Source organism: Schistocerca piceifrons, chromosome X, assembly GCF_021461385.2.
Source record: "Schistocerca piceifrons isolate TAMUIC-IGC-003096 chromosome X, iqSchPice1.1, whole genome shotgun sequence".
Lineage (NCBI taxonomy): Eukaryota > Metazoa > Arthropoda > Insecta > Orthoptera > Acrididae > Schistocerca > Schistocerca piceifrons.
Window position 1 is genome coordinate 108,809,894 of NC_060149.1, and position 18,863 is coordinate 108,828,756.

An 18,863-nucleotide genomic window follows, 5' to 3' on the forward strand; every position below is an offset into this window, starting at 1 on the left:
TTGAGTAAAAACTTTGAACTATGAAGACATTATTACACATATGTGCAATTAATAAATGGTTTAAGAAACAAAAAGGGGTTGAAATTACTGTCTACTGAGTAAAAAGGGTGTTTGTGTGTGTGGGTGTGGGTGTGGGGGGGGGGGGGGGGGAGGCTGTTGTACATGTTGTATAATTCTTATCAAACTAATGAAAATATGTAATTTATGACTCTGACATGTATATGTACTCTTTTTTTTCCAGCAATATAATATTAATGCAGCATTCATGTAAAACATGTACATATGCCTACATAGTCAACATATTTAATGCAGTATTAAGTCTGATACAGCCAAAATATTTGCGAAATGCAAGAAGATTCACTTCATGTGGAACCTTTAAATATCTCAAATAACAGGTATGCATAAACTACATATTCAGTTTAATCAGTATCAGAAATATAATTTTGTCCCAAGAAATATATTAAGGGACTGTCTTTAATATCAGAACCTAAGTAGAAGTATCAATAATAATAATAATAACAATAATAACAATAACAACAACAATATTATTATTAATAATAATCATCATCACAATAATATAATAATGGGTTTCGAGCCCACAATTTAAGTATTCAGGAGAATTTAGAAGGGGGGGAAAAAAAGGACAATTACTCATTAAATTGTGAGTACATGCTTTTGTAATTTACTAAGGAAACAAATGCAGTACAAATACAGAAAACATATTCATTCAGAAAATAACTACTTCCATACATATTTGTAATTTACAAACAATATATCATCTCTTCACGATTTGAAGTTACACAATCCTTTCAGTGCTTAACACAGTGGTGTGCGTTTCTATTGATTCACAAGCATATTTTCACTCAGTGTACAGAAATTTCAGAATCTGAGTAAAAGAAAAGCAAAGATGCAGCAAAAGTAGTCAGGTCATTATCGTGCAGGCAGCACCATGTAAAGTGGACTGTTGACCCTAATATATCACAAGCAGTAAGCTCAATATTTTTGCACACTTCCAGTAAATCTTGGGAGCACAACTGATAATCACTACATGAAAATTTATGACAACAGAGCCATATTCTCACACATTTGTGTATTGTTCTTCGCAAGATTAATTTGTTATGAAGCAACTGTTTATCGTATCCAAGAAAAGGGCACAAAAATTGAGTACACAACTACACTGACACTGATTCCACACATCTGACACTGAGCATTGAAAATATGCGTCACCAACTAAGTTAAATGAGAATGAAAACTATATTAATGTTTTATGTCTTGATTTGTAAGTACGACTTCTCCTTTATATTTAAGGTAATTTGTCACGAAAAATAACAAAATAAAATACAAGATGTGAAACATTAGTAGTAGCAGTACAACAGCAACAATAAAAATTACAACAAATCATAAACCTTTTATACTTTGATGAATAGCCACAATGTAATACTGTTATGTAACTGCTTAAATCATATGAGATGAGAGAGAGAGAGAGAGAGAAAGAGAGAGAGAGATGGGTACAATTTTAGGAGAAAAGAAATGTTAAAGCTTATATTCCCCCTTAATTAGCACCTTGTCAGAAAAAAAAAAAGTTTGATATCCGTAGACCCCAGACACAACAGTAAAAATAATGATATTAATAGTAACACTAGCAGCCACAATAAAGATAAATTTAAAAAGTTTGTTTTAGCTGTCTGCACAAAGTCTTTGAATTATCTTTCTTCGTTCCATTTCTCTTCTCCGAACCATCAATAACAACGACTAGGCATCTTTCTTCATTCCTTCACCTTATACATTAATGAGCACACTTTAAGGCCATCATGTTTATCCGCATAAATACAATATTACACCACATTTTAGTGGTCACTGAACCCATTACCTGAAACACATATGAATGTAAATAGTATGGCAACCTTAAATCAAAAATGAAACTGCTCCTTAGTCATCTATTAATAGAACAGTCATACAAAGAAGGTATCTATGGTAAAACTAGAACAAACTGTGAAAATCCAGTGGTACTGGTTTAGGGGCATCAGGGAAAATCTAAATCAGTGATGTATGGATATTTCAACCATGCTTCACCTGGGCACAAGTTCAGCAGCTTAAACATTGTTTTACATTACTGGACAGGAGAAGAGGAGGCAACTGCCAAGGACTGATGCTCACCAAATGTATGAACTCGACTACAATGTTACTGGACTGATTATCAGTGAAATACAGATATGATAGCTGAATTAAATAATGATGAGAGCACAGACGGGGAAACTGAAAATGCTGGATGGTTGGAGAAGACTGCCCAGTTTAATGCACATGGATACTTTAATTTATAAAGTGCTGAAATGTACACTTTAAAGGTTGTTGTAAGTGTAAAATGGAACACAAATTTTACAGTAAAGGTTATGACTGCTGTCCAGACGGCACTAGAACATTTTGCCATCTTAAAAATGCAGGCTCTCCTCAGATCTCTCACCAATATTACTATTATGTTGTCTTATACTGCCCCACTTAACTATCTCAATGCAAGTCAAGTGGAGTGGGAGGAAAAAGGAACACAACTGTCTAGCTTTTTCTTACACACCTCTTAAGTTAGGTTTCTGACTGTAAAGTTCCACAATTTCAAAATTTATACAGAAAAGATGTAATGATCATCAAAAAGGTTACATACTTTTAGGAACTGGGCATAATGTTCGATGCTGCATCGTACATGCATAATTGAGTACATTCTAGTCACATTGTCTTGGTAATAAAATTCCAAGGACAGACATTTCATTCAGGACAGTTTGAATGGATGCTAAAAATTTTGAGTGAGAATCACAAAGAAAGAGTAAATACAATGAGGTAATACAAACATTTGTTTAGCGTTATGAGAAGCTGATATTACAGTGGTGATTACTGTGACGTATTCAAGCCTGATACACATTTTGCAGCCTACAATACCAATAGGTCTCGATAATTGAGTGGCTCACGGAAACACAGTGGTAAATTCCATTGCTACGTGTTTTGTGTTGTAAGGCAATCAGCACTACCTATGAGCAGCAGAATTTAATATACCAGGAAAAAGTTCTAATGCCAGTGGCTGCCTGCCGTGGGAACATGACGCTAAGCAACAGGTAAAACTGCTGGTGCTAAGAGGGACATGTGTACGTCTTCTCGATTATAGCCACATTTGATGAGATACAACGAAACGAAGATGTTCTTAGCGATCCTGATATCTCCAACGAGGATCCTGAGTACATTCCGCATGACTCAGATGACTCATAGGTACACTATGTGATCGAAAGTATCCAGACATCCCCCAAAACATACATTTTTCATATTAGGTGCATTGTGCTGCCACTTACTGCCAGCTACTCCATTTCAGTGACCTCAGTAGTCATTAGACATCTTGAGAGAGCAGAATGAGGCACTACGTGGAACTCAAGGACTTTGAATGTGGTCAGGTGATTGGGTATCACTTGTGTCATATGTCTGTACGCGAAGATTTCCACACTCCTAAACATCCCTACGACCACTGTTTCGAATGTGATAGTGAAGTGGAAATGTGAAGGGACACGTACAGTACAAAAACGTACAGGCCGACCTCGTCTGTTGATTGACAGAGACTGCTGACAGTTGAAGAGGGTCGTGATGTGTAATAGGCAGACATCTATCCAGACTATCACACAGGAATTCCAAACCACATCAGGATCCACTGCAAGTACTATGACAGTTAGGTTGGAGGTGAGAAAACTTGGAATTCGTGGTTGAGTGGCTGCTCATAAGCCACATATCAGGTTGGTAAATGCTAAACGAAGCCTTGCTTGGTGTAAGAAGCATAAACATTGGACGACTGAGCAGTGGAAAAATGTGGGGAGTGACGAATCACGGTACACAATGTGGCAATCCGATGGCAGGGTGTCGGAATGGCAAATGACCGGTGAACGTCACCTGCCAGCGTGTTTAGTGCTACCAGTAAAATTTGCAGGCGATGGTGTTATGGTGTGGTTGTGTTTTTCATGGAGGGGGCTTGCACCCCTTGTTGTTTCGCGTGGCACTATCACAGCACAGGCCTACATTGATGTTTTAAGCACCTTCTTGCTTCCCACTATTGATGAGAAATTCAGGGATGGTGACTGCATCTTTCAACATGATCGAGCACATGTTCATAATGCACAGCCTGTGGCAGAGTGGTTACACGACAACAACATCCCTGTAATGGACTGGCCTGCACAGAGTCCTGAGCTGAATCCTACAGAACACCTTTGGGATGTTTGGAACGCCGACTTCATGCCAGGTCTCACTGACTGACATCGATACCTCTCCTCTGTGCAGCACTCCATGAAGAATGGACAGCCATTCCCCAAGAAACCTTCCAGCACCTGATTGAACGTGTGCCTGCGAGAGTGGAAGCTGTCATCAAGACTAAGGTTGGGCCAACACCACATTGAATTCGAGCATTACCGATGGAGGACACCACAAACTTGTTAGTCATTTTCAGCCAGGTGTCCACATACTCTTGATCACATAGTGTATGTAAATTTGCAAAACCATTGAACAAAATAGCAAGTGCATGTACATACCATTGTGTTCCTGAAATGCATGAAATATACAGTTATTGTTGAATGGGTGCTGTGGAAGGCTTGATGGATTGTGTATATGCATATTTTATCATTAATATTTGTACCAGTGATAATAGTAACAACAATGATGGAGATCGAACTGACCTTAACATTGAGCAGTCTGTCACTGTCTCAGACACCTCTCATGAGAGGGCAGAACAGGTGAATATCTTCTCCAAAGACTGAGATGCACCTTACAATGGGAGTTTAAGCGGAAGAGTCACAATACAGGTGAAGAATATGTATCTTATTGTGGAAAAACTGCAGATAAAAAGGATGTAAGACCTGACTGCCACTGTCCTCTTATATTTTTGGAGAAAGTAGGAGGAATTTCTTTCAAATAAGACACTTGAAAGAAGCTTTTGTCTCCAGAAAGAAGACTGTTGTTGACCTGGCTATCAACTTAAGGAATGTATGTATGTGGAAGGTGACTTCTGAATAATAATCATCTTTATTTATCAGTGACACATTTGGTCATGACATCTTGTGCAAAGAAAGTTTCATGAAATGTGGGAGGCAAAGCCCAGTTCTTATTCTTTGATTACAATACTACAGACCCAGATTCACTGAAGAGAAGAAAGCTGTCACTAAAACCAACACATTTGGACAATGGATACATCAGTAATGTGAGTCATGAGAGATTAAGTACTTTCCAGTAACGAGCTATACAGTTACGTCTTGTAGTAACTCCGTGTAAATATTATCATAGAAAAGTTTGTCTAAAATAAGATTCTCTAAAATTCATTATATCTTGCATAACTATTTAAATTTTATATAATTATGATAATTTTGAAGCTTTAACATGAAATTCCATAAACTTTTTTTTACTAAGGTTTACTAAATTATTTTATTACCACTTGTTGGCACTTGGGAATTAGTTGTGTAATGGAGTCGTCACACATTGTGATGCTGTAGAAAGGAGACAGGGGTTCCCATTTAGTTCACAAAGCATCTCTGTAATACTTGGGTGCTGACTGAATGTACCGGTAACAAATGTAGCAGCACACTTCTGAATGGCTTCGATGCCTTGCTTTAATTCAACCTGGTGGAGATCTCAAACACTTTAGCAATACACAATGTGAAGGAAAATCAAACAATTTAAAATGAAAGATGGTAAAATAGTCATTTTAAACTGAGTGGAAGTCCAAATCCACAATAGCAGTACTCAAGAATGGGTTCCACTATGTTCTATTCGTCATATCCTTTATGAATGAGCTACACTTTTCCAAAATTCTCCCAGTAAAATGAAGTTTTGAATTTGCCTTCCCTACTACCAACCAGATGTGCTTATCCCATTTCATATGTTACGTCTAGATATTTAATTGATGTGACTGTGTCGAGCAGCACACTACTACTTGTGTGGATTCTGTGCTCTATAATAAGTGTTGGAAATGGCAGATTTATAGCATACTGCTGTCCTGACCAAGGCTCTACAGGATGTACCTTACCACTTTTTCCCACCAATCTGTAGTTGCTTTTTCTAACATGTGACTGCATTTTGTTGGCATCTGTGCTGACTGCTTTTTAGAGTTGTCTGTTAATATGAAATCCATTGTGATAATAGAAAAGCAAAACTTTTGAGTTTGAGTTAAAATTGGACCTTATTTCTATAGTGAACACAATTTCTGCAAATGATCCTAAGTGTTATAGTTTCAAGAAAGTGTTTTATATCTTGCAGTCTAAGAATTTTAAATTTTATATTTCAGCAATTATTTGATCATCAATGAAAGACATTTCTATCAAACAGTTTGGTTAAATAATAACATTACCAAGCACTACAGCCAGTTTCAAGTTTTAACTCATTTTTAAGCTCACAAATGAATGTGGACAAATCCCCCTACTAAGTATATACAAAAACTGGACGACTTTGATATAAAATGAACCATGTTTCAGTTTAACATTTCTGAGATATACTAATACGTGATCTCTTAAAACACACACAATATTTTATTAAATAGAACCAAGTGTTACCTGGGCTGTGCTGGCACCTATGGATGCTTGAACCAACTACCAAGTAAAATGTTAATCATCCTATTTTCTTTAGACAGAACCAAATAATGTCTGGTAACACAAAACTTTGTTTGTTGATAAATGAGTGTGAAAATAATAAAACAAGTGCATACACCTCACAACAAAATGCAATCTGACTATGTAACTGACAAGAGAGGGACTCACAGGAAAGGTGTATCTTGTTTTTCTACAGATGAAATTCAGAAAGTAAAAGACCAGATTAATAAGTTTCCACTGCTGTTGAAGAGAGAATAGCGATACAGAACACCTGTCCACAGAACTAACAGAATAAAAAAGGATATATGCAATAAATGTGACAGTTTTCATGCAAAGAGACAGAGCAGTAGCAACATTGTTGATAGGAAAGAAACTGAGAGTGTTTTAAATTTGCACCAGTTACAGGCAAAAGAAGAAAGAGAAGCAATGAATGATGACACTTAACTGCAAAAGAAAGTAAACATGTGGAAACTTTATGTTATGACATGCACAAAACATTGCTCCTACCAAGAATCCCAACAAACATTATTTTTTACAAGGGGCAAATAAGGGTATCCACTCTGGAAAAGAAAACAAAAGTTTATTTTATGCTGGGTTAGAAGGCACTTCACATGAAGTGCTCCGAAAGTGGATTCCTGCTTGCAAAAACACATCCTTTCTCATGTTGGAAGGAAGGTGACATTTAATTTTATAGTCTGACTTGTGTCGAGGATAGAACTGAAACATCAAAAATTTACTATTTTGAATACACTGTTTGATGATGTACATATGCTGAATTGTGTGAGGTTAAAGTACCTCATTTTAAGACACAGTTATCTTCCAAACAATTCCAACTTCAGAGATGTTGAACTAATGACTACAGACTTTGGAGGATTAAATTCAATTAGATATTAAGAGCAAACTGTGAGGAAGAAGATCAGACAGCTTTCATTTGGCTAAGTTGATTTCCCCAATGTCTGAATGAAAGCTGAAAAGCAAGGAAAAGCTTAAGTATCTTGAATCAGTTTGTCACCTCATACCAAAAGATGTCTGGCCTTTCTGTATTCAGTACTGAGGTTGAAGATGACATAGATGGGTTCGAAACAGTTGCAGATTTCATAATAGAAGATGACAGAATGGATGGAAAGCTAATATGTACTGCCTGAAAATTTGTATTCATCAGTTACTCACATGTAAGTATTCCATATATTTTGAATCTATTTATTTAATATATTTGATAATTCGTATGTTAATAGCCAATGATGTGTTGTTGAACTTTATGTGGTTCCTTTTAAATAAAAACAGTTTCGATTCATTTAAAGATAACCAACAGCAATTTTCAATGATGGGTGTACGAAAGAGGGTCATATTTTAATGGAATGTGTAACAGTAAAACAATCAAATTGTACCCAAGTTATCCTAATGTTCTCACATGAAAAAGGAGGCTTTTAAATTTTTTAAATTGGAGATAACTTTGAAGAGCTTTTTCTCAGTTCTGAAGGACTGGAGTTTGGCACCTTTTATAAAGGGTGATTCAAAAAAATATTTACAAACTGGCATGGCATGTCGGGTATAAAACAATGATTAGTAATCATATAGGAACCAGGGGTCACAAATGCCACAAGAGGGCGCTACGGTCACGTATGAGCTTGCATCTCCAGAGACTGTTTGTATGGGCCTCACATGTTCCCCGACTAACTTGACGGTTGCATGTATCTCGTATTCCTGTCAGAGGTTTTGCTGGACATACTGAATGATATTCCCAAGCCTGTTCATTGCCACGTTTGATTTCAGCATGATGGAGCCTCTGTGCATTTCAGCTGATGGGTAGGGCCACATCTACAGGCAACCTTTCCTGCCTGCTAGATTATCTACAGTGGGCCAGACGCAGGGCCACCACGATCGCCTGATCTGTCCCCAATTGACTTTTTTTCTGTGGGATATCTGAAGGGCTTTGTGTATGAAACACCTGTTGGAATGCCAGAGGACCTAGTTGGCACGACTGTTGTGGCAGCAGGATGTCTTCGAGATACACCAGATACCTTTGGGGGGGGGGGGGGGGGGGTGCACCGTGCAATGCAGCATCAATGTCAGGTGTGTTTCAATGCATCTGGATAAAACTTTGGGCAACTCCTGTAATGGGCATCCATTCGCAACCTGTGACTAAATAAGTGCAATGCCATTTAGTAGCCTCAGATGGCCTTTGCGAACCTCTGTTCCTGTGTGAGTACTGATCCTTTTTATATTCCCTATGTGCCTTGTCAGTTTGTTAACACATTTTGGACCACCCCGTATAAAAGCCACTCAATTCACACGTCATGTACATTTACACATGACATGGTATCTGATTTTTGATATACACTTACTACTGGCAGAATGTGTCCACATCCATTTGTGCACTTCAAAATTACCTAAAACTTGAAACTGGCTAGTAGTGCTACTTGAAGTTGTGATGTGATGGACTATTACTTGAGCTGGAGGTTTGGAATTGTTCACGATCAGTGTTTGAGATGGTCCAAGCTGAGGCATGGGGGCACATCAGCTGTTGGGTAGCGACAGCTCCATGTACTGAGAGGTGGCGGGCCCAGTGCCACTTGGCAGTATGGTACAGCTGACCACTGGCTGGATGAGACATGAGGAATTACCAAAATATGAGACAGGTAGACATAATGTCAGATCTGCCACTTGCGTAGTACACGATAGCTTCTCACATTTTGTTCATGTTTGCGCTCCTACAGTGTAAACCATAATTGGTACACTGAAGGACAGTATATCACATTACAAGAGGGGAGCACTAAAATTCCGTTGGTGTGCAGAGATTTATTGTAATCCGAATATGTAAAAAGATACAGTACCTAGAAGTTTTTGTAAATGTCATCAGCAAATGTTTAATAATTTTTTGTTATTTAATATACAATGGAGACTAAGCACTCACACTGTAGCTCTTGGCGAGGTGCTTGGATTGATAGATTCACATGATTTGTAGCATGACTAATTCAACTGTGAGACACAGTTTAATTGGATTTTCATTGAAAATTAATATAAATTATCACAGAAGACGAATATACATCCAGCAAGGTAGTATGCATTGTCAGAGAGCATTACACACAATAGTCAACTTTTAGCTTTTAAGATTTACATTTTTTATTGTGTGTTTTAATTATTTGTTTATAAATTTGCACAGTTTTGCCCATAACTCGTGAACTATCACAGATATCTTACTTCTGAATAGTGCATTGGAAAGTGGAGTAAAAATTGAATCAGGAAGTGTTGCCACATAGAACATTGTTGTAATATTTAATGGCAGAAAGAGTATTAACTGTTTTCAAGCACTGCAATGAAAGATACAGTACCTAGAAGTTTTTGTAAATGTCATCAGCAAATGTTTAATAATTTTTTGTTATTTAATATACAATGGAGACTAAGCACTCACACTGTAGCTCTTGGCAAGGTGCTTTGATTGATAGATTCACATGATTTGTAGCATGACTAATTCAACTGTGAGACACAGTTTAATTGGATTTTCATTGAAAATTAATATAAATTATCACAGAAGACGAATATACATCCAGCAAGGTAGTATGCATTGTCAGAGAGCATTACACACAATAGTCAACTTTTAGCTTTTAAGATTTACATTTTTTATTGTGTGTTTTAATTATTTGTTTATAAATTTGCACAGTTTTGCCCATAACTCGTGAACTATCACAGATATCTTACTTCTGAATAGTGCATTGGAAAGTGGAGTAAAAATTGAATCAGGAAGTGTTGCCACATAGAACATTGTTGTAATATTTAATGGCAGAAAGAGTATTAACTGTTTTCAAGCACTGCAATGAAAGATACAGTACCTAGAAGTTTTTGTAAATGTCATCAGCAAATGTTTAATAATTTTTTGTTATTTAATATACAATGGAGACTAAGCACTCACACTGTAGCTCTTGGCGAGGTGCTTTGATTGATAGATTCACATGATTTGTAGCATGACTAATTCAACTGTGAGACAGTTTAATTGGATTTTCATTGAAAATTAATATAAATTATCACAGAAGACGAATATACATCCAGCAAGGTAGTATGCATTGTCAGAGAGCATTACACACAATAGTCAACTTTTAGCTTTTAAGATTTACATTTTTTATTGTGTGTTTTAATTATTTGTTTATAAATTTGCACAGTTTTGCCCATAACTCGTGAACTATCACAGATATCTTACTTCTGAATAGTGCATTGGAAAGTGGAGTAAAAATTGAATCAGGAAGTGTTGCCACATAGAACATTGTTGTAATATTTAATGGCAGAAAGAGTATTAACTGTTTTCAAGCACTGCAATGAAGTTTTGGAATTCTTAAATCTTAAATGTTCGGTGAACTATTGCACTTAGAATTAAATACAATATATTGATTTGGAATAGAATTTTAGCATGCATCTAAAGGCACATACCAAATCAGAATGTTACCTATGTATGTAGGCTGGTAAAACTGCAAAACTCATTAAGTAAAGTCCATTTGAGATTTTCGGTGGAGGTGTGGAGCAACGCTATTTATGGTGACAGCCATCTTGCGTTAGGAGAGTGGTGTAAACTGGTTGAGACAGGAGTGTTCAAAATAAGTTCATGTGAGATTGAGCTAGCCACGTTCGTTTCGAAAGATAGAAGTTTTTTGGGTTGACAGTAGTGGAACTTAGAACAGTTCAGCACCAGACTGGATTTTGGATATATTTCTGCTAGCAGATCGGCAGAACTTGTGATTTTTGTGTAAAGACTCTGATTCTGTACACTGAGCTTGGACTTTGTCTCAGTTTGCCTAAACTGGACTTAGAATATTTCAATTAGACATAGTTTAGGTATGAGTTGGTACACGATTTATTTTCATTTAATGTTTAGCTGAGAACACAGAGTGCTTTTTCCAGCTGTTTTAATTCATTTAATTTTACATAGCAATTTAACTAAATGCAATATTGGGGGCTCAAGCCACTGTCTAAAACACTTAACATAGTAGTTGGTTTCACCAGTATGCAAATTAAAGAATATTTCTAAGACAATAAACATTATTTACTGAAAATTTAAGTATTATGTTGTAGATAGTTATTTTGGAGGTTTTGTATCTTGATAAAATCTAGTTACATTTGTCTTGCTGATTAATAACATCAGGTGCAAATTTATTTGTCTATTTTTAAATTAAAGTGCACATAGAGGGCAACACAAGTATCACCTCCAGGAATAGACAATGAGAGCCAGTGTAAATTCATTCGTAATAACAGCCATCACTCTTCTTGCATCACAATTAGGGGCTCATCTGGGACAATTAGGGGCCCATCTGAAATTCAGTTTGCTAGGCAACTAGAGCTGAAGGCTAGGTTGACTAGGTGCAAACTGCAAGTAAAGAGTTAGGATTGTGAGTTCACTTTGTTTTGATCAGGAACACACATCCAACACTGGTAAGTAGCAGCGGGATGTTCGTGGCAACACAATGCAGTCCATGCTCTGAGGGTCGTGGCTCCAGTGCGCTACAACACAACGTGACGCCACGAGGTCACCAGCTCCACATCAGCCCAGTGCAGTGCAGCTCATGCACTGAGGGCCCATCTCCTGTGCAACATTCATTCATCAGCTTCACGCAGATCCAGTGTAGCACCCTGCACGATGCGCACAGCCATCAACGTCACACCAGCAGCAGCACGACGGTGGCAGACAAAAGTTAAGTGTGGGCAGCATTCGCTACTGTACTTACTTTATGGTTTGCAACTTGTTAGCCCTGGCAGACAGTATCCAGTAATCACCCAGAGAGTGTGACTGCAATAGAGTAAGCAGTATGGGAAACCCTACTAGGTCTGTGGGAAAAGAATGTAAATTCTTGGTGGAAAATGTTAACTTGGGAGCAGGAAACTGGCAGGAGCACACGCTACTTATTATGCAGAAACTAGGAGTATTTGAGGAAATTAAAACTAAAAATGAGGTATTAAAAAAATCAAAATGGGGAAATTAATCGCAAATTGGAGGGACTTAGTATGCAAGTTAGCAATGTCGAAAAAAAGCTGGCAGATTTACTTACTGCTGTGGAGAATGATTTGGGACAGAGAACACATTCTGTGCAGACAGAGTGTATGAATAAGGCAAAAGAAATGGAGTCTGTGGTGAAATTAATGTCCGACAGCACAGGCTGTGTGGTTCGGTGCTAGACAGAGGCAAAAGCAGAGCTAGACTCAGCGAAATGTGAGACAAGTGGTCTGCATAGTGCTGTGCTTAAAGAGGCAGAGAAAAGAGAGAGGGAGCTCGTGCCCATTAAGGTCATGTTGAGTAATATTGCTATGTGTCAGGGAGAGGTTACACACTTCATTGTTAGCTCCGAACTGAAGTATTTTAATGGGGAAGGTAAATACCATGTGGTGGATTTTTGAGTCTCCTGTAACAACTGTTTTGTCAAAGGAATGTTTGATGAAGTGAACAGCATTTATTAGTTACATCGCCTTTGAGATGCTACTGCTTAAGAAGTATTGGGCTGTAGGAAAACAAATGCAACAGCAGAACAGGTTCCTGAATAGGATGTGTTACAGCAGAAACCAATGGAGCATGCAAGACTTTTACGAGTGTGAGCTGTTGAAATTAGTGCACTTACACATATTGTTGGGCACGTTCACAGAGATTTCAACTCTGAAAAGGAACCTGCCAGATTATTTGCAGTGGGATTTGGTCCACAGCCCTATGAAAATGATAGACAGCATTCTTGAATCTGCGGAGTGGATGGACAATGCAATGTATTACCAGAACACTGGGACCTGTAATGCAAGGATCAATGGGAACAGCTGGAGAGATAGGAACTGGCGGTATGCTGACCAGGAGCACTTCCAACATGATATTAATAATTTCCAGCTGAATTCCCACAACCGTGGAAATCAGCCAAGCATAGAGGGCCAGAAAATAATAGAAAATGCAATAATGGGCAGCAAAATGGGAATAATCAGTGGCAGCAGCCAGGAAACTAGATTGTGGTCCATGAAGGGAGGACTTGATATGACAGAAACAGGATCAAAGATGAGTTTATGAGAAGGCTCAATGATATTAATGATCATAGGGAAATCAATGTTCAACACGGGTACAGTACAGGGATGTGAAGTATTGTGGAGACACTGGAGGCAGCACAATTGTAAATTTAGAAAGAGATGGAGGCGGAGAACTGAATCTGTACATGTCGATTCAAATGTTTTATTGAACTGGGAATCTTGAGAGGATGATGATGATGATGATGATGATGCAGTTCAGCAGCACTAGAGCTGGACAGTAAGAGCAAGGAAACATTAACAGCAACAAACAGTGAAGACAATGTTAATTTGTTTGTGTACTGGGCTGAAACAGTTCTGCTGATAGATGTTTGTGCTGCCAGCATACAGTTAAAGGAACCTGTCTTGGCAAAGGCAGCAGTGGTCAAGATTGCAAAGAGCCTTGTGTGAGCGCTGATGTTTTATTTGCTGAACAGCAAGGAGCTGCAGTAACTATTATTACAGACAGAGTGAGTGGCACAATAGGGTCTGATGAGTGCATATTTAATAGTAATTTAATCACTGCAGACAGCCAGGAGGAGGTTAAAATAAGTTATTATTGATGATTTGTGTTCTGATTGGCTCAGTAAAGAAGAGTGCAAGATCCAGATGAGTGATTATATTCCACAGTCCAGATTTGAATGTAGGTTGTTACCAAATAGGTGGGAAACTAAAAATTTAAAGTAGCAAGAAAACTGTGGATTGAGCAAAAGTCAGCCAGAGTTTTTTTGCTGCTTTCGATGAGATATATAATGAAGAAGAAGAAGAAGATGATGATGATGATTGTGGTGTCACCGCCAGACACCACACTTGCTAGGTGGTAGCTTAAATCGGCCGCGGTCCATTTAGTACATGTCGGACCCGCGTGTCGCCACTGTGTAATCGCAGACCTAGCGCCACCACCAAGGCAGGTCTCGCGATACGAGAGAGCACTCGCCCCAGTTGTACGAGAACCTAGCTACCGCCCAGTTGTACGAAGCCTTTCTCTCTCATTAGCCGAGAGACAGATTAGCCATCAGCTAAGTTAATGGCTACGAACTAGCAAGGCGCCATTAGCCATACAGTGATTGAACTTAAAGTCTACTGTGTATCGTCAAGATCGATGTACTACCATGATATTAAAGATAAGTATTAATCCTGCTCCGTACTTTTCTTCCTAACATTAATTACGTATCCTGTTCCAGTACTTCACGCCCGTCTCCGTTAGTCTAGCGTGCATTTTCAGCCATCTCCACTTCACGGTGTCGGCCCAGATACCCGACACAACATTGGCGACGATTTAAAGTGTTCTTTCTGATTGCTTACATTTAATTGTGTCATGGCTTTGCCACATTCTCCAGATGTACTGTCCGAATTTTATCGCTTGCAGAATCAGCAGACGCAGGCGTTACTGGATGCCCTTGGACAGCTCGTCCAGGGTCAACGTACCATTCAGACCGATGCGGCCGCCGCCGCTTCTTCGCTACCGCTGCCACTAAACGCTGTTGCACCTCCCTTTCGACCATATGTGGCAGCCGATGAGACCTGGCACGAGTGGTCTCGCCAGTTCAACTTTCATCTAGCAGCCTACAGAATTCAAGGTAAAGAGCGGCAGCCGTTTTTGCTTTCTTGTGTCGGTGTGTCCACATACCGTGTGATAGTGAAATTGTTTCCCAGACGCGACGTAGCAACTCTGTCCTACGAGGAAATTTTGTCTGCATTAGATGCCTATTTCAAAGAAACAGTTAATGTGGTTGCAAAACGGTATACGTTCTTTCGTACAAAACGTACGGCCGGTCAAACTAATAGGGAGTGGGTAGCAACATTGCAAGGACTTACTAGGGACTGTGCCTTTGAATGTGACTGTGGTCTTTCTTATTCAGATACAATGGTGCGTGATGCAATTGCACAGAACGTTTCTGATGTTCGCATACGGGAGCAAATTTTGAAACTAGTTAATCCCTCCCTTCAACAAGTGATAGACATATTGGATGGACAGGCCACACTTGACTGTGCTCAGGAATCTTTTGAAACTTCGCCAGCAGTGTGTAACATTAACTGGCCCGCTGGACGCGCTGCGCGGCCCGGTAATCGGGCCTTGCGCACGTCGACACAGCGGCCGCCACCTGCTAAGCCAGGTGTGCCGCGCCAGCACACAAATGCAGTGAAATCATGCCCGCGGTGTGCTACTAGACATTCGCGTGAACATTGCCCGTCACGCCAAGCTATTTGCTTTTTCTGCAATAAGAAAGGACATGTTCAAAGTGTTTGCCAGAAAAAGCTCAGATCAGACAATCACAATCATTCCAGGCCCTTTGCTTCGCGCCGGAATCGAACCAAGGACACTCAGGCTCGTGGACCTTCGCCTATGGACATTCATGTCGTTAATTCCACTTCGTCCAGTGACACTTTCTCTAACAGTAACTGTGTTCGTCCCACAAAAACTGTGCGTCGACGTCGCCGGAAATCACGTCAATTAGCAAGTGATTCTGTACCAGTGTCTGTTCCAATTGCACAAAACAGTCGCTCTTGTCGTCAGCAGAACGATAAACTTTTTGTGGACTTAGACTTTGAAGGCAAAGTGATACCATTCCAGCTCGATACCGGAGCTGCAGTTTCATTGCTCAATCACGACACGTACAAACAACTGGGCAAACCTCCGTTGCGTTCCGCAAATGTTAAGCTAACTACATATTCCGGACAGAAAATTCCTGTGTTAGGACAGTGCAGCCTTCTTGCAACATACAAGGGACAAACAAAACTTGTGTCATTTTACGTTCTTCGTTCTTCTTCTGCAGTGAACTTGTTTGGTCTCGATTTATTTCAGTTGTTTAACATGTCTATTGTAAATCAGGTCCTATCAGTGAATCAGGCTGTGCCTACAGACAGTGTTTCTCGGCTGTGTGACGAATTTGCAGACATTTTTGCACCGGGCTTAGGTTGCGCTAAAAACTATGAAGCACATTTAGAACTGAAGGTCAACGCGCAACCGAAATTTTTCAGGGCGCGCAATGTTCCCCACGCATTGCGTGATGAGGTCGCAAGAACGTTACACGATCTCGAATCACAGGGTGTAATTGAACGTGTGCAAGCTTCTCTCTGGGCCTCACCCTTAGTAATTTTGCCAAAACCTTCCGGAAAATTGAGACTTTGCGTGGACTTCAAGGCCACAGTGAATCCACAGCTAGTGACTGCTACTTTTCCTTTGCCCCGCCCGGAAGATCTTTTTGCTAAACTGTGCCCGGGAAAATATTTTTCAAAGTTGGACCTAGCCGATGCGTACTTGCAAATACCGGTGGACGACGAATCCCAGCGCGTATTGGTGGTTAACACGCATCTTGGATTGTACCGCTTCAAAAGACTGCCATTCGGGTGTGCATCCGCCCCTGCCTTGTTTCAGCAATATTTACAAACTATTTGTGCGTCGGTCCCTACTGCAGCAAACTATCTGGACGATATAGTGATCTCCGGACAGACAGAAGAAGATCATCTTGCGAACTTACGAACATTATTTCAGGTCTTGCGGCAAAATGGTCTTCGCTTGAGGAAGCACAAATGTGTGTTTTTTGCTCGTGACTTACCATACCTGGGACATGTCATTAATGCCCAAGGCATACATCCGAGTCCAGAGCACCTCCGTGCCATACAAGAATTGCCTTCCCCTCAAAATGTGAAACAGCTACAGAGTGTGTTGGGTAAAATTAATTATTACCATAAATATGTGCGCAATGCCTCTTCCATTTCAGCTCCGCTTCATCGCTTACGCCGTAAAGGTGTTCCGTTCGTCTGGACGACGGAATGCGAACGCGCCTTTCGCCAGTTGAAATCGGCGTTGCTTTCTAATACTTGCCTTACGCCATTCGATCCCCAGAAACCCCTTTTGTTGATGGTAGATGCATCGGATTTCGGGATCGGTGCTGTGCTTGCGCACAAAGTTGGCTCCCATGATCGCCCTATTGCCTTTGCGTCCAAATTGCTCTCGTCTGCGCAAAGAAATTATTCACAGATAGAGAAAGAAGCTTTGGCTCTCGTGTTTGGTGTTACTAAGTTCCATGATTTCTTGTATGGTCGTCACTTTACCATCATCACAGACCACAAACCTTTGACATCGCTTTTTCATCCGTCCAAGCCTGTACCTCCACGTACAGCGCAGAAATTCATTCGCTGGTCTATTTTCCTCTCGCAGTACCGCTACGATATCTTGTATCGGTCCACTGCTAAGCACGGAAACGCCGATGCGTTGTCCCGTTTGCCTGTTGCTGAGGATAAAGCATTCGATTCTTCCGAACTTGCTTGCATGTTCATTGATTCGGAAACCGATGAAGTGGTCGAATCGTTTCCGATTGATTTTCGTCGTGTCGCTACAGCCACAGCTGCTGACCCTGTCCTTGCTACTGTTTTACGTTTTGTTGCTACGCAATGGCCTTTGTCAAAGTCTCGGATCGAGGATCCGTTGGTTCGCCGATTTTTTGCTCACAAGGAGAGACTTTTTGTTCGACGTGGTGTTTTGTTGTTGCGTTCTGATAATGATCAGTCCAGAGTCGTGGTCCCACGTTCGTTACAGTCCTCTGTTTTACGGCTTCTTCACCAAGGACATTGGGGTATAGTGCGCACGAAACAACTTGCTCGTCAGCACTGTACTTGGTTCGGAATCGATGCTGCGATTACGAATATGTGTTCTTCGTGCCCGGCGTGTGCCGAACAACAGTCCGCACCGCCGCGGAAAGTCTTTGAGTGGCCAAAAGCCACTTCCCCTTGGCAACGCTTGCACATTGATTTTGCTGGTCCATTCTGGAATGCTCGATGGTTGGTTCTGGTCGACGCCTTCAGTAATTTTCCTTTTGTTGTCCGGATGTCTTCCACGACGTCCTCCGCCACCATCCAAGCGTTGTCTGCTATCTTTTGCATTGAAGGTCTTCCGCAGACTATTGTTTCCGACAATGGCCCACAATTCATGTCCGCAGAATTTCAGTCATTCTGCCAGGCCAATGGTATTCAACATCTGACATCCGCGCCGTTTTCGCCTCAGTCCAACGGTGCCGCTGAACGATTGGTCCGGACTTTCAAGTCACAGATGTTGAAATTGAAAGAGTCGCATTCTCGGGAGGACGCATTGTTGCTCTTTTTGTCTTCGTATCGCTCTCAGCCCCGAGATGGTCGCTCGCCGGCTGAGTTGCTCCACGGTCGTCCTCATCGCACCTTGATGTCTTTGCTGCATCCGCCGCATCAGGTTCCTGTGCAGCGGCAGACTCCTGCTTTTGCTCCAGGCGA

The 18,863-nt window shown here is 40.3% G+C and overlaps 1 protein-coding gene across 1 annotated transcript in view; it reads right to left on the bottom strand.

Annotated features, from left to right (window-relative positions):
* Window positions 1-480: 480 nt before the first annotated feature.
* LOC124723057 (lysophospholipid acyltransferase 5) overlaps window positions 481-18,863 on the bottom strand; it is a 190,052-nt gene continuing 171,669 nt past the window's right edge. Inside the window, exon 11 of the mRNA XM_047248236.1 lies at window positions 481-1,870. The gene's annotated coding sequence lies outside the window, so the exon portion shown is untranslated. The remainder of the gene's footprint in view (window positions 1,871-18,863) is intronic.